At 42.9% G+C, this 14525-nt stretch overlaps 1 protein-coding gene across 1 annotated transcript in view; it reads left to right on the top strand.

Annotated features, from left to right (window-relative positions):
• Positions 1–14525, top strand: part of drd3 (dopamine receptor D3) — a 70343-nt gene that overhangs the window by 626 nt on the left and 55192 nt on the right. The gene's annotated exons all lie outside the window — the stretch shown is intronic.

Below are 14525 nucleotides of genomic sequence, written 5' to 3'. Positions count from 1 at the left end.
CGAGGCAGTTTACAATAACAGGACTCTTGTGTTATTACATTGGCGACGAGGTAAACTAAGAACTTTCCTATTTACAATGGGCACTATTGGAATTCTGCACGAATTCGTGGATGGCAAGGATTAGGTGGATTTTGTCAACCGCCTGGATCAATATTTTTTTGCCAACAAAATGGAGGGGGAGGCTGAATCAGTCCGCCGCAGGGCGGTTCTCCTCACCATCTGTGGTCAGAAGGTTTAAGGCATTATGAAGAGCCTTCTCTTGCCTTTACGTCCAACTGCCAAGTCTTACGAGGAATTGTGTGATTTGGTGCGTCACCATCTAAAACCAGAGGAAGGAATCATCATCTCACGCTATCGCTTCTACACACATGTCCATGCTGAGGGCCAGGACATGTCGGGATTCATCGCCGACCTACGACATCATGCTGAGTCGTGTAAGTTCGAGAACATGCTGGAAGACATGTTGAGAGACTTTTTCGTGATAGGCATCAATCATCATGTGATTCTTCGGAAGTTATTGGCCGAAGAGAAACTGGACTTGAAAAAGGCCATCGCGTTTGCCTAGGCATGCATGACAACTGATAAGAACTTGAGGAAAATATCATCCAAAGGTCAAAGCTCCACGGCAGGCTTGTCAGGCACTGTAAACAAGATTGTGTCATCTTCTGGCAAAGCTGCTCATGGCAGGGCCAAGTCAACTGCTTACATGAAACCTGCAGCTGCTCGGAACCCAACAACTGGTACGAAGCTGAGTTCACCCTGTTGGCGTTGTGGGGGCAATCATCGGCCTCATCAGTGTCGGTTTAAACAATACTCCTGTAATGGCTGTTCGAAAGTGGGACATCTCCAGAAAATGTGCCCACTACTGAGCAAGCCTGCTGCTGCTGCTGCTCATCGTATTGTTGATGATGACCAGTCCAGTGCTGACATTGATACACAACCAGAGGAGGAAGTGTATGGTTTGTATTCATTCTCGTCAAAGAGCCAGCCGATAACTGTTAATGTGAAGCTGAATGGCGTGCCTCTATCAATGGAGCTGGACACGGGTGCAAGTCAGTCGATCATGAGCCAAGTGACATTTGATAAGCTGTGGGACACTAAGGCTGTGAAGCCTATGCTGAGTCCAGTCAAGGCCAAATTGCGTACTTACATGAAGGAACTCATACCTGTGATTGGCAGTGCAGTAGTCAAGTTGTCGTATGATGGTGTGATCCAAGATCTACCATTATGGATCGTCTCAGGTAATGGTCCAATGCTGTTCGGTCGGAATTGGTTCGAGAACATCAAGCTGAACTGGAGTGATGTCAAAGTATTGTCCTCGGTGGACGGCACTTCTTGTGCTCAAGTGTTGAAGAAGTTTCCTTCTTTGTTTGAGCCTGGCATTCGAAATAAAGTAAATGAGTTGACGGCACAAATTATTACAAATGGGTATGATTTGGTGGCCATTGCAGAAACGTGGTTGCAGGGTGGCCAAGACTGGGAATTAAACATACAGGGATATCTGACAATTCGGAAAGATAGACAAGAAAGGAAAGGAGGTGGGGTAGCTCTGTTAATAAAGGATGATATCAGGGCAGTTGTGAGAGACGATATTGGCTCTAATGAACAAAATGTTGAATCATTGTGGGTGGAGATTAGAGATAGTAAGGGGAAAAAGTCACTGCTGGGTATAGTTTATAGGCCCCCAAATAATAACTTTATGGTGGGGTAGGCAATAATGAAGGGAATAATGGAGGCATATGAAAAAGGAATGGCAGTAATCATGGGGGAATTTAACCTACATATCGATTGGTCAAATCAAATCGCATGGGGTAGCCTGGAGGAGGAATTCATAGAATGTATACGGGATTGTTTCTTAGAACAGTATGTTACAGAACCTACAAGGGAGCAAGCTATCTTAGATCTGGTCCTGTGTAATGAGACAGGAATAATAAACTATCTCCTAGTAAAAGATCCTCTCGGAATGAGTGATCACAGTATGGTTGAATTTGTAATACAGATTGAGGGTGAGGAAGTAGTGTCTCAAACGAGCGTATTATGCTTAAACAAAGGGGACTACAGTGGGATGAGGGCAGAGTTGGCTAAAGTAGACTGGAAACACAGACTAAATGGTGGCACAATTGAGGAACAGTGGAGGACTTTTAAGGAGCTCTTTCATAGTGCTCAACAAAAATATATTCCAGTGAAAAAGAAGGGCGGTAAGAGAAGGGATAACCAGCCGTGGATAACCAAGGAAATAAAGGAGAGTATCAAATTAAAAACCAATGCGTATAAGGTGGCCAAGGAAAATAGAAGATTGGGAAAATTTTAAACGACAGCAAAGAATGAATAAGAAAGCAATAAAGAAGGGAAAGATAAATTACGAAGGTAAACTTGCGCAAAACATAAAAACGGATAGTAAAAGCTTTTACAGATATATAAAATGGAAAAGAGTGACAAAAGTAAATGTTGGTCCCTTAGAAGATGAGAAGGGGGATTTAATAATGGGAAATGTGGAAATGGCTGAGACCTTAAATAATTATTTTGCTTCGGTCTTCACAGTGGAAGACACAAAAACCATGCCAAAAATTGCTGGTCACGGGAATGTGGGAAGGGAGGACCTTGAGACAATCACTATCACTAGGGGGGTAGTGCTGGACAGGCTAATGGGACTCAAGGTAGACAAGTCCTCTGGTCCTGATTAAATGCATCCCAGGGTATTAAAAGAGATGGCGGAAGTTATAGCAGATGCATTCGTTATAATCTACCAAAATTCTCTGGACTCTGGGGAGGTACCGGCGGATTGGAAAGCAGCTAATATAACGCCTCTGTTTAAAAAAGGGGGCAGACAAAAGGCAGGTAACTATAGGCTGGTTAGTTTAACATCTGTAGTGGGGAAAATGCTTGAAACTATCATTAAGGAAGAAATAGCGGGACATCTAGATAGGAATAGTGCAATCAAGCAGACGCAGCATAAATTCATGAAGGGGAAATCATGTTTAACTAATTTACTGGAATTCTTTGAGGATATAACGAGCATGGTGGATAGAGGTGTACCGATGGATGTGGTGTCTTTAGATTTCTAAAAGGCATTCGATAAGGTGCCACACAAAAGGTTACTGCAGAAGATAAAGGTACGCGGAGTCAGAGGAAATGTATTAGCATGGATAGAGAATTGGCTGGCTAACAGAAAGCAGAGAGTCGGAATAAATGGGTCCTTTTTGGGTTGGAAATCGGTGGTTAGTGGTGTGCCACAGGGATCGGTGCTGGGACCACAACTGTTTACAATATACATAGATGACCTGGAAGAGGGGACCGAGTGTAGTGTAACAAAATTTGCAGATGACACAAAGATTAGTGGGAAAGCGGGTTGTGTAGAGGACACAGAGAGGCTGCAAAGAGATTTAGATTGGTTAAGTGAATGGGCTAAGGTTTGGCAGATGGAATACAATGTCGGAAAGTGTGAGATCATCCACCTTGGGGAAAAAAACAGTAAAAGGGAATATTATTTGAATGGGGAGAAATTACAACATGCTGCGGTGCAAAGGGACCTGGGGGTCCTTGTGCATGAATCCCAAAAAGTTAGTTTGCAGGTGCAGCAGGTAATCAGGAAGGTGAATGGAATGTTGGCCTTCATTGCGAGAGGGATGGAGTACAAAAGCAGGGAGGTCCTTCTGCAACTCTATAGGGTATTGGTGAGGCCGCACCTGGAGTACTGCATGCAGTTTTGGTCACCTTACTTAAGGAAGGATATACTAGCTTTGGAGGGGGTACAGAGACGATTCATTAGGCTGATTCCGGAGATGAGGGGGTTACCTTATGATGATAGATTGAGTTGACTGGATCTTTACTCGGAGTTCAGAAGGATGAGGGGTGATCTTATAGAAACATTTAAAATAATGAAAGGAATAGACAAGATAGAGGCAGAGAGGTTGTTTCCACTGGTCGGGGAGACTAGAACTAGGGGGCACAGCCTCAAAATACGGGGGAGCCAATTTAAAACCGAGTTGAGAAAGAATTTCTTCTCCCAGAGGGTTGTGGATCTGTGGAATTCTCTGCCCAAGGAAGCAGTTGAGACGAGCTTATTGATTGTATTCAAGTCACAAATAGATAGATTTTTAACCAATAAGGGAATTAAGGGTTACGGGGAGCGGGCGGGTAAGTGGAGCTGAGTCCACGGCCAGATCAGCCATGATCTTGTTGAATGGCGGAGCAGGCTCGAGGGGCTAGATGGCCTACTCCTGTTCCTAATTCTTATGTTCTTATGTTCTTTAATGGGGCCAAGGTGCAGATTCACCTGGATTTTGATGCAAAACCTATCTATCACAAAGCTCGGTCTGTCCCTTATATGATGAGGGAGAGATTGGGATTGAGATTGGCAGACTCCAACGTGAAGGGGTCATATCACCTTTTGAGTTCAATGTTCTATTGTTCCTGTGTTGAAGAGTGATGGCATTGTCAGGATTTGCGGAGACTACAAGGTTACAATTAACCGATACTCGAAACAGGTTCAGTACCCGTTACTGAAGGCTGATGACCTATTCGCCATGCTAGCTGGTGGAAAGTCGTTCACTAAGCTAGATCTGACGTCAGCCTACCTGACACAGGAGCTCATCAATAATTCAAAGAAACTGACCTGCATCAACGCCCATAAAGGACTGTTTATCTACGACAGGTGTCCTTTCGGAATTCATTTGGCTGTAGCCATATTCCAGAGGAATATGGAAAGTCTACTGAAGTCCGTTCCTAGAACCGTCGTGTTCCAAGATGACATTCTGGTCATAGGTCGCGACACTGCTGAACATCTGAACAATCTTGAAGAAGTCGTACATCGCCTGGACAAAGTGGGACTCGGGCTGAAACGTTAAAAGTGTGCCTTCATGGCACCTGAAGTTGAATTCCTTGGTAGGAAGATTTCTGCTGATGGCATCAGGCCTACTGATTCAAAAACCAAGGCCATCAAAAATGCACCCAAGTCGCCGAATGTGACAGAGCTGCATTCGTTCCTTGGGCTACTCAACTACTTTGGTAATTTCTCACCCAGATTGAGCACTTTATTAGAGCCACTGCATTTGCTCCTCAGAAAAAGTAACAATTGGGTCTGGGGTATGTCTCAAGATGGAGCGTTTGAGGAGGCTAAGAGTCTGCTCTGTTCAAACTAGTTGCTTATTCATTATGATCTGTGTAAGCGTCTTGTATTAGCCTGTGATGTTTCATCATATGGTGTTGGCTGTATACTCCAACAAGCCAATGAGTCGGGTAAGCTACAACCTGTTGCGTATGCTTCGAGAAGTTTATCAAAAGTGTTTCCCCTGCTGAACTACTGATGAAGAGGAATCTCAAGACCAAGCTTTCATTTGTTCATCCTGATTTGAATGATCGTATGGAAAACAGATGTCAAAGTCAGCAATTGTATCATGATCGTACTGCTGTGTCACGAGATAGCTCTGTCAATAATCCAGCGTTTGTACTGAACTATAGTCGAGGTCCAAAATGGATTGCTAGTACTGCTACAGCTAAGGAGGGTAACAGAGTGTTCATTGTTGTGCTCAAGAATGGCCAAACATGCAGAAAACATGTTGACCAGGTAGAACTGTGGCACACAGATGAACTGGAACCATTTAAGGAAGATCCAGTCAGTGACCCACCAACTATCGTTCATTCACCAGAGGCCTCTGTTTTTTTTTTTTCGTTGCCAATCTTTCCAATTCTTTGTCAGATCACAAACACCAGAGGTCACCCTGCACCTGTCAAGGATCACTCTGCGCTAATGCTCTTAACCAAAAGGCCTAGAGCCCAAGCACCGTTCCTGGAAGTACTGCAATACCGGGTTCGTGCCATGGAGGTGGATGGGTCAAGCCCCCCACCCACCTCCTATTTGTCATTCCTGAACCCGGACCTTCAGTCTCTGATGTTGTTATTACCACTCCCACCAGAACTGTTACTCAACCTACAGTCACAATTGACTTAGAACGTTCACGTAGAAGTAATATTGAACTGAGATGATCAACTCATGAGTGGAAAGCCCCAGATCATCTTGTATTGTAAAGTGACTGATACTAAGATCTTGAAAGGAGGATGTTGTAATATATTTATGCTTGGAGTCACCTGACACCAGAGGGTGCCACTGTCAGATGTCATGCAGGTAATACAGGAAGTCAACTCTTGGACTTATCCGAAGTGGGAATAAAAGAGATCGGGTACACACCCGAGGCAGTTTATAATAACAGGACTCTTGTGTTATTATAGAACCCAATTACATTTCACATTTCAGTTGGTTGCACTTTCAATTTGTGCCTATCCAAACTGTTACACACTTACAACCTTTATTTTGCTTTCTTTTCATTTATTAATTATTAGTGTTTTTAGTTCATTTGCTAGCATCCAGAGATTATAAACTGAAGGAGAAATGCTCAAGCTATTTTAATATTAATGTCAGATTACATCGTATTAAGGAAGGTCATGAACTCATACGCACAGTATAAATGTTAAAAACAGGAACCACTCCAATTTTATTCCAGTCTATATTAGAGGATTTAGTTGTCCAGGAATCATTGACAAATAACTTATTTGAAAAACTAAAACAGGATAGGCAAAATTACAGTCACCCCAGCACAACAGGAGGATAGATATTGTTCTCTGCAGCTGTGACAGGGAGTTCCGGAGGTTGTGTTGCCTACCCGTTGCCAGGGTTATAGATATCTCCTCGCGGCTGGAGAAGAACTTTGAGGGGGAGGATCCCATTGTCGTGGTCCTCGAAGGAACCCACGATATAGGTAGAACTAGGAATGAGGTTCGGCTGGGGGAGCTTGAGGGGCTAGGATCTTAATTAAAAAGCAGAACTCAAAGGTAATAAACTCTGGATTGTTACCTGAGCCACGTGCAAATTGGCATCGGAACAAACAAATTAGAGGTTTAAATGCATGGCTCAAAGAGTGGTGTGGGAGAAAGGGGTTTCAGTTCATGGGGCATTGGCCCAAGTGCTGGGGAAAGAGGAGGCTGTTCCATTGGGATGGGTTTCGTTTACGCTGGGCTGGGACCAGTGTCCTGGCAAACCGAATAACTAGGGCTGTAGACAGGACTTTAAACTAATGAAGGGGGGTGGGGTGGAGGGGGGAAGAAGATTCAGGAAAGAGTAAATTTAAAAGTAGCAAGAGAAATGTCAGGGCTCCAGAGCAGAGCAGAGTTTTGGGTAAAAATAAGCAGAGTGGGTCAGGAAGGGACAGAGAGAGTAACAAAGGTAATAAGACATCAGTGACTAAGGTGACATCAGGGAAGAATAAAAATAAGTCAAAGCTAAAGGTACTATATCTGAATGCGTGAAGCATTCGCAACAAAATAGATGAATTAATAGTGCAGATAGAAATGAAAAGGTTTGATTTAATAGCCATTACGAAGATGTGGTGCAACGTTGGGGACTAAATATTCCAATATATTTAAATTTTAGAAGAGATAGGCAAAATAGAAAAGGAGTGGTGGGGGGGTAGCCCTGATAATAAAGGATGGGATAAAAGCAGTAGAGAGAAAGGATCTTGGCTCTGAAAATCAAGAAGTAGAATCAGTCTGAGTGGAGCTAAGAAAGAGCAAGGGGCAGAAAACATTGGTGAAAGTTATTTATAGGCCCCCAAACAGTAGTTGTAATGTAGGGCAGAGTATAAATCAAGAAATTAGAAATGCATGTAATAAGGGTAATACAGTAATCATGGGGGACTTTAATCTATATATAGACTGGGCATACCAAATTGGCAGTAATAGTGTAGAGGACGAATTCATGGAATGTATACAAGATAGTGTTCTAGATCAATATGTTGATGAACCAACTAGGGAACAGGCTATTTTAGATCTACTCTTGTGCAATGAGAAAAGGTTAATTAATAAGCTTGTAGTAAAGGGACCTTTAGTAAAGAGTGACCATAATATGATAGAATTTTATATTGAGTTGGAAAATGATTTAGTTGAATCTGAAACTAGGATCTTAAATCTAAACAAAGCAAACTACGTAGGTATGAGGATGGGTTGACTAAGGTAAATTGGGAAACTGTATTAAAAGGTATGATGGTAGACAAGCAATGGCTAGCATTTAAAGAATTAATACATCATTTAAAACAAATATAAATTCCTTAGCGGCACAACCCCCCACAGGAAAAGTGCCAAATGAACTACTCCTTCTCCAATTTCTTATGTTCTTACGAGATGGTACCACCAACAATCTGGAAGTGGCACAGAGCAAGTAAGTTTCATTATCTTAGCAAAGTGAATCATTCTCAAAACTTGAAAAGGGAAAGTTGGAACTAGGAACCACGAGCCTGCTTTCTCAGGTTTGTTCTTTTAGCAAATGTACAACAGTAGATATTCAGATCTGTAGTTACTCATATCATGTAGAACCACCATGTAGTGGCCTTCTTAAGACAGCACCTGACATTGACCTGAAGTGATAATCAGCTCGCATAATCTGATGCTTCCAGTCATATCAGAAACTGCTTTAGGACATTGGCCCTGATATTGGTGGCCTTACCGCCCACTGCTGACTGCTGCTGAGTTTTGCTGCTGTTTTCCTCTCTTTGCCATTTTCCACTTGGGCTGGAGCGGGTGGGAGGGGAGTATCACCGGGAACCATCCGCTGGTGTCCTCTGACAGCCAAGTAGCGTAAGTGGCCTCCCGCCCGCCGAGCTGCCAGATTAGTGCGGGCGGGAGTCGGCGCTAGCAGGGGGAAGGACCACTACGTGGAGGCTATTCTAACCCCGACGGTAGGTACAAAGAAAGGAAAAAAAGATTCGTGAACAAATTTAAAATTTATTTTTTACAGCGACTTACCTGGATGGGGTCCCCTGAAATGTTCCGGTGTTTTTTTTTTGTTTGCTATGATTTTTCATTTCAGCTCTTCCACCCTCCCTGGGCCTGACTCCATCCTCGGTGGCACTTGGGTGGCAAGAGCCTTTGCCGCCGAGATTGAGAGTTCCCACCCATTGCCGCCAAGATTGATGGCATAAGCCGTTATTTGGCCGTCAGGCAGTACTGCCACCTCTTTTAGAGGAATCTTGCTGGCAAAGTACCGCCCAGTCTCTCGGCGGCCATTGGCGGTCCTTTGGGCTGCACTTGGGGCAGGCCTTGGCCTTCACCAATTTCGGCCCCATTGTCTTTGAACAATATCCTGAAAAATGGAAATGACGTTAAACCAAGAAAAGCCACAACTGAACAAGAAGCTACCTCTCTTCTCAACACCTTGGAGGAATAGACAAAACCAGGCCAGTGAAATGAAATAAGACTCTTCAAAAGCAATATCAGGGTTGCCAGCTACACAACATGGCCTGTGTCACAGACTGAAAAGACCTTGGAATCAGTATCAGATCAGAGAGTATAGCTATGGTTTTCATTTTCAGGGCTTCCAGCTTTTAAAGAATATGATAGCAAAGCATGCAACTATCAACTCAGCAAGTGAAAACAAATAGCATGAAACACAATATGGGTTTTTGACCTTCACTGATATTTTAATTTAATTCCCATGCTTTTTCTCCGTATTTTTGAATATATTTCCTCAAGTGTTTATTTAATTCACTCTTAAATGCTATGGGTTGGCTAAGCTTCAATGGCCATTTGAAATAATGCATTCCATACTCGAATAATTCGTTGCATGAAAAATCTCTTCTCACCTCTCCCTTTATATTTCTCATACTAACTTTAAATTTATGCTGCCTTAATACTGATTAGAAAGTTTTAAGCAAAGAAGGTTAAGGACAGATTTAATAGAGGGGCTTAAAGTGTGAAAGGGTTTAAAAGTTAAATAAGGAAAGCTTATTTCCATTGGTTGGTGAATGAGTAATAAAGCAATATAAATTGGGATTAATATTGGAAGCATAAAGAGGAGGCTAAAAGAGATGTTTGCATGCAGTGAGTATTAGTGTATGGAATGCATTACCACAAGTACCTATTGAAGCTGAGTCAACCATGGAAATTAAGAGGGAATTAGATCAACACTTCAAGAGGAAAAATATTCAAGGATTCGGTGTAAGAACAGGGAATAGGATTAAAATAACGCTGATAGGGAGTCAACAGTGGTACCATAAGAAACAGCCGAATACTGACATTCCCATGATTCTATATTACAGGAGTTCGATTCCACCCTACCCATGTTAAGCTGATTACAACTGAAACTGTGTCACTGTAGTTCTGAAAGTTGAATGTTAAGATGAATATAAGTTGGCAATCGAATTGTCATAATATGATGCAGGTATACTTAAATATGGTAGCTTGTTAGTACAGTGTGTTTTCTGAAGTCCTTATGTGAATAAAGTAAGCTTAAGGTTAATTGATAATTCTCTCTGCTGCAGTGTAATTTAAGAACCACTCCTGTAATCTCATTTGGGTATTTGAGTTGCTTTCGTTGAAGGATTTAAGAGCCAAGGTTACAATTTCACCAAATATAACTCAGTCGAGACACAATTTCTGTATCAATGTTTCCTATACAATCTATCACTGTCATCAATTTTTGTATTATTTATAAAATCCAGGCCCAACTGGTGCCACACAGTCTCAAACATCACAAGATTACAAGAAAAATATATATATGGGAGGTCCATTCATCCAGAGAAATAAGTTTACAGTCCTCCCATACCCATTTAACGGTATCTTAAATGTCTAAGGTTCTCGCCTCCACCCTACCCAAAGACCATTCCAGTATTGATCACTTGTGTGAAGAAGTTCTTTCACGTATCTTCCCTAAATTGTCCTTTTAACCACTTTACCCTATACTGTCTTGTTCGAGTGTCTTGGTTTACCTTGAAATCATGCACCAGATTTACCTTACCTGCAAAGTTTCAAATCTATTCCTTCTCAGTCCTTTCAAGGCTAAAGAACTCCACTTTCTCCAATCTTTCCTCACAATTTGCATTTGGGGGTCCTTGTAGATGAATCACAGAACATTAACATGTAGGTACAGCAAGCAATTAGGAAGGCAAATCGTATGTTGGCCTTCATTGCAAGGGTTTTGGTGTATAAGAGTAAGGAAGTCGCTGCAATTATATCGGCCTTTGGTGAGACCTGGAGTACTGTGTACAGTTTTGGTCTCCTTACCTAAGGAAAGATAAACTTGCCTTAGAGGGGGTGCAATGAAGGTTCACTAAATTGGTTCCAGGGAGGAGAGGGCTCATCCTAAGGAGATATTGAGTAGAATGGGCCTACATTCATTGGAGTTTAGAAGAATAAGAGATGACTTCATTTGAAACATATAAAATCCTTAGAGGGCTTGACAGGGTAGATGCTGAGAGTCTGTGTCCCTTGGCTGGAGAGTCTAGAACTAGGGGTCATAGTATCAGGATAAGGGGTTGGCCATTTAGGACTGAGATGAGGAGAAATGTCTTCACTTTGAGGGTTGTGAATCTTTGGAATTCTCGAGCCAAAGGGCTGTGGATGCTCAGTTAATAAGTATATTCAAGGCTGAGATTGATATTTTGGACACTATGGGAATCAAGGCATATGGGGATAGGGCAGGAAAGTGGAGTTGATATCGGATTTCAACCATGATATTATTGAATGGCGGAGCAGGATCGCTAGACTGTGTGGCCTACTCCTGCTCCTATTTCTTAAGTTCTTAAGTTCTTACAACTCAGTCCTTTGATACTAATAATCAGTCTCGCGACTCCTCTCCACCACCCCAAGGCTTAACTATCAACCTATGCTTAGGTGGCCAAAACTAAACACAAGACCCAAGGTGCAATCTGAATAGAACACTGATCTGTTCTATCATATGAATTCTCTACCACAGAAAGTTGTTGAGGCCAATTCAAAAGTTTAGACATCTGAATCAGATTTTTTAGATATTTTTATATTGAAAGATTGGCATCAATATCAGGCGTATAATAATTCTGCCATCAATGCACTTTTGAATATAAGGGAAGGGGCCTTCTAAATGGCATCAGATAACCCCATGTTTGTGAGTGCCATGAGCTGTCATCAGAGTCTATGCCTCCTGCAGCTCCAAGCTGAACGCACAGAGCCAGTTCTGTGGGCCCAACAGCCTCAGGACCAACTGATTCCCAGACCCCATCTAAGCATGGGTCAGCGTGAGACATATCGTCATTCTGCCATGGTGGTCTACAGTATGCATGTGCTTATTCAAGAAAATCACCTCACAAGAAATTGATTTAGAAGCCAGCCTATGTCTGGCAGCAGATTACAAGGTAAATTTGTTGGACTGGGATACAGAGCTCTTCCAAATAGTATCATGGGATCGAACAAGCAGAGGGTCCTGATTTTAAATTCTCATCCAAAAGGCAGCACATCTGACACTGCAGCACTCCCTCAGGACTATACTAAAATGTTAACTTGGAATCTAGGCTTCAAGTCCTGGAGTGGGCCATAAACCAACTAGAACCTATATTTGTTTCAGAGAATACTGGTGAGTGGAGAAGAGAGTTCTAGCCCTCTGAATACTGGGTTGACATCCAGCGGGATGCTTGCTTCTGATAGGAGTGGAGTGCCCCTCCCCCCACCTCACACCAGAGAGCATGAGATTAGAGATTCTTCGTCTTTGAATAATGGGTTGACATTCAGCAGAATACTTGCATCCAATGAGAGTGGAGTGGTGATCCTCCCCCCAATCGCAGTTAGCCAGTTCTCCTGGCAGGGAGTTAAGAGTCAAAGTAATGAGTTGTCCACGTAAAAAGGGGCTTTGTTATAGAAACAACCCAGAGCACAATCTGCTGGATATAAAAGCAGTGAAACATAGAAATATAGAAACATAGAAAATAGGTGCAGGAGTAGGCCATTCGGCCCTTCTAGCCTGCACCGCCATTCAATGAGTCCATGGCTGAACATGCAACTTCAGTACCCCATTCCTGCTTTCTCGCCATACCCCTTGATCCCCCTAGTAGTAAGGACTTCATCTAACTCCTTCTTGAATATATTTAGTGAATTGGCCTCAACAACTTTCTGTGGTAGAGAATTCCACAGGTTCACCACTCTCTGGGTGAAGAAGTTTGTCCTCATCTCGGTCCTAAATGGCTTACCCCTTATCCTTAGACTGTGTCCCCTGGTTCTGGATTTCCCCAAAATTGGGAACATTCTTCCTGCATCTAACCTGTCGAACCCCATCAGAATTTTAAATGTTTCTATGAGGTCCCCTCTCATTCTTCTGAACTCCAGTGAATACAAGCACAGTTGATCCAGTCTTTCTTGATAGGTCAGTCCCGCCATCCCGGGAATCAGTCTGGTGAACCTTCGCTGCACTCCCTCAATAGCAACAATGTCCTTCCTCAGGTTAGGAGACCAAAACTGTACACAATACTCCAGATGTGGCCTCACCAAGGCCGTATACAACTGTAGCAACACCTCCCTGCCCCTGTACTCAAATCCCTTCGCTATGAAGGGCAATTTGCCATTTGCTTTCTTAACCGCCTGCTGTACCTGCATGCCAACCTTCAATGACTGAGGTACTATGACACCCAGGTCTCTTTCCACCTCCCCTTTTCCTAATCTGTCACCATTCAGATAATAGTCTGTCTCTCTGTTTTTACCACCAAAGTGGATAACCTCACATTTATCCACATTATACTTCATCTGCCATGCATTTGCCCACTCACCTAACCTATCCAAGTCGCACTGCAGCCTCATAGCATCCTCCTCGCAGCTCACACTGCCACTCAACTTAGTGTCATCCGCAAATTTGGAGATACTACATTTAATCCTCTCATCTAAATCATTAATGTACAGTGTAAACAGCTGGGGCCCCAGCACAGAACCTTGCGGTACCCCAATAGTCACTGCCTGCCATTCTGAAAAGTCCCCATTTACTCCTACTCTTTGCTTCCTGTCTGACAACCAGTTCTCAATCCATGTCAGCATACTACCCCCAATCCCATGTGCTTTAACTTTGCACATTAATTTCTTGTGTGGGACCTTGTCGAAAGCCTTCTGAAAGTCCAAATATACCACATCAACTGGTTCTCCCTTGTCCACTCTACTGGAAACATCCTCAAAAAATTCCAGAAGATTTGTCAAGCATGATTTCCCTTTCACAAATCCACGCTGACTTGGACCTATCATGTCACCTCTTTCCAAATGTACTGCTATGACATCCCTAATGATTGATTCCATCATTTTACCCACTACCGATGTCAGGCTGACCGGTCTATAATTCCCTGTTATCTCTCTCCCTCCTTTTTTAAAAAGTGGGGTTACATTGGCTACCCTCCACTCCATAGGAACTGATCCAGAGTCAATGGAATGTTGGAAAATGACTGTCAATGCATCCGCTATTTCCAAGGCCACCTCCTTAAGTACTCTGGGATGCAGTCCATCAGGCCCTCGGGATTTATCGGCCTTCAATCCCATCAATTTCCCCAACACAATTTCCCGACTAATAAGGATTTCCCTCAGTTCCTCCTCCTTACTAGAATCTCTGACCCCTTTTATATCCGGAAGGTTGTTTGTGTCCTCCTTAGTGAATACCGAACCAAAGTACTTGTTCAATTGGTCCGCCATTTCTTTGTTCCCCGTTATTACTTCCCCTGATTCTGATTGCAGGGGACCTACGTTTGTCTTTACTAACC

The sequence above is a fragment of the Pristiophorus japonicus genome, chromosome 11 (genome assembly GCF_044704955.1).
Source record: "Pristiophorus japonicus isolate sPriJap1 chromosome 11, sPriJap1.hap1, whole genome shotgun sequence".
Taxonomy (NCBI): domain Eukaryota; kingdom Metazoa; phylum Chordata; class Chondrichthyes; family Pristiophoridae; genus Pristiophorus; species Pristiophorus japonicus.
This window is presented reverse-complemented; position numbering and strand designations above follow the sequence as displayed.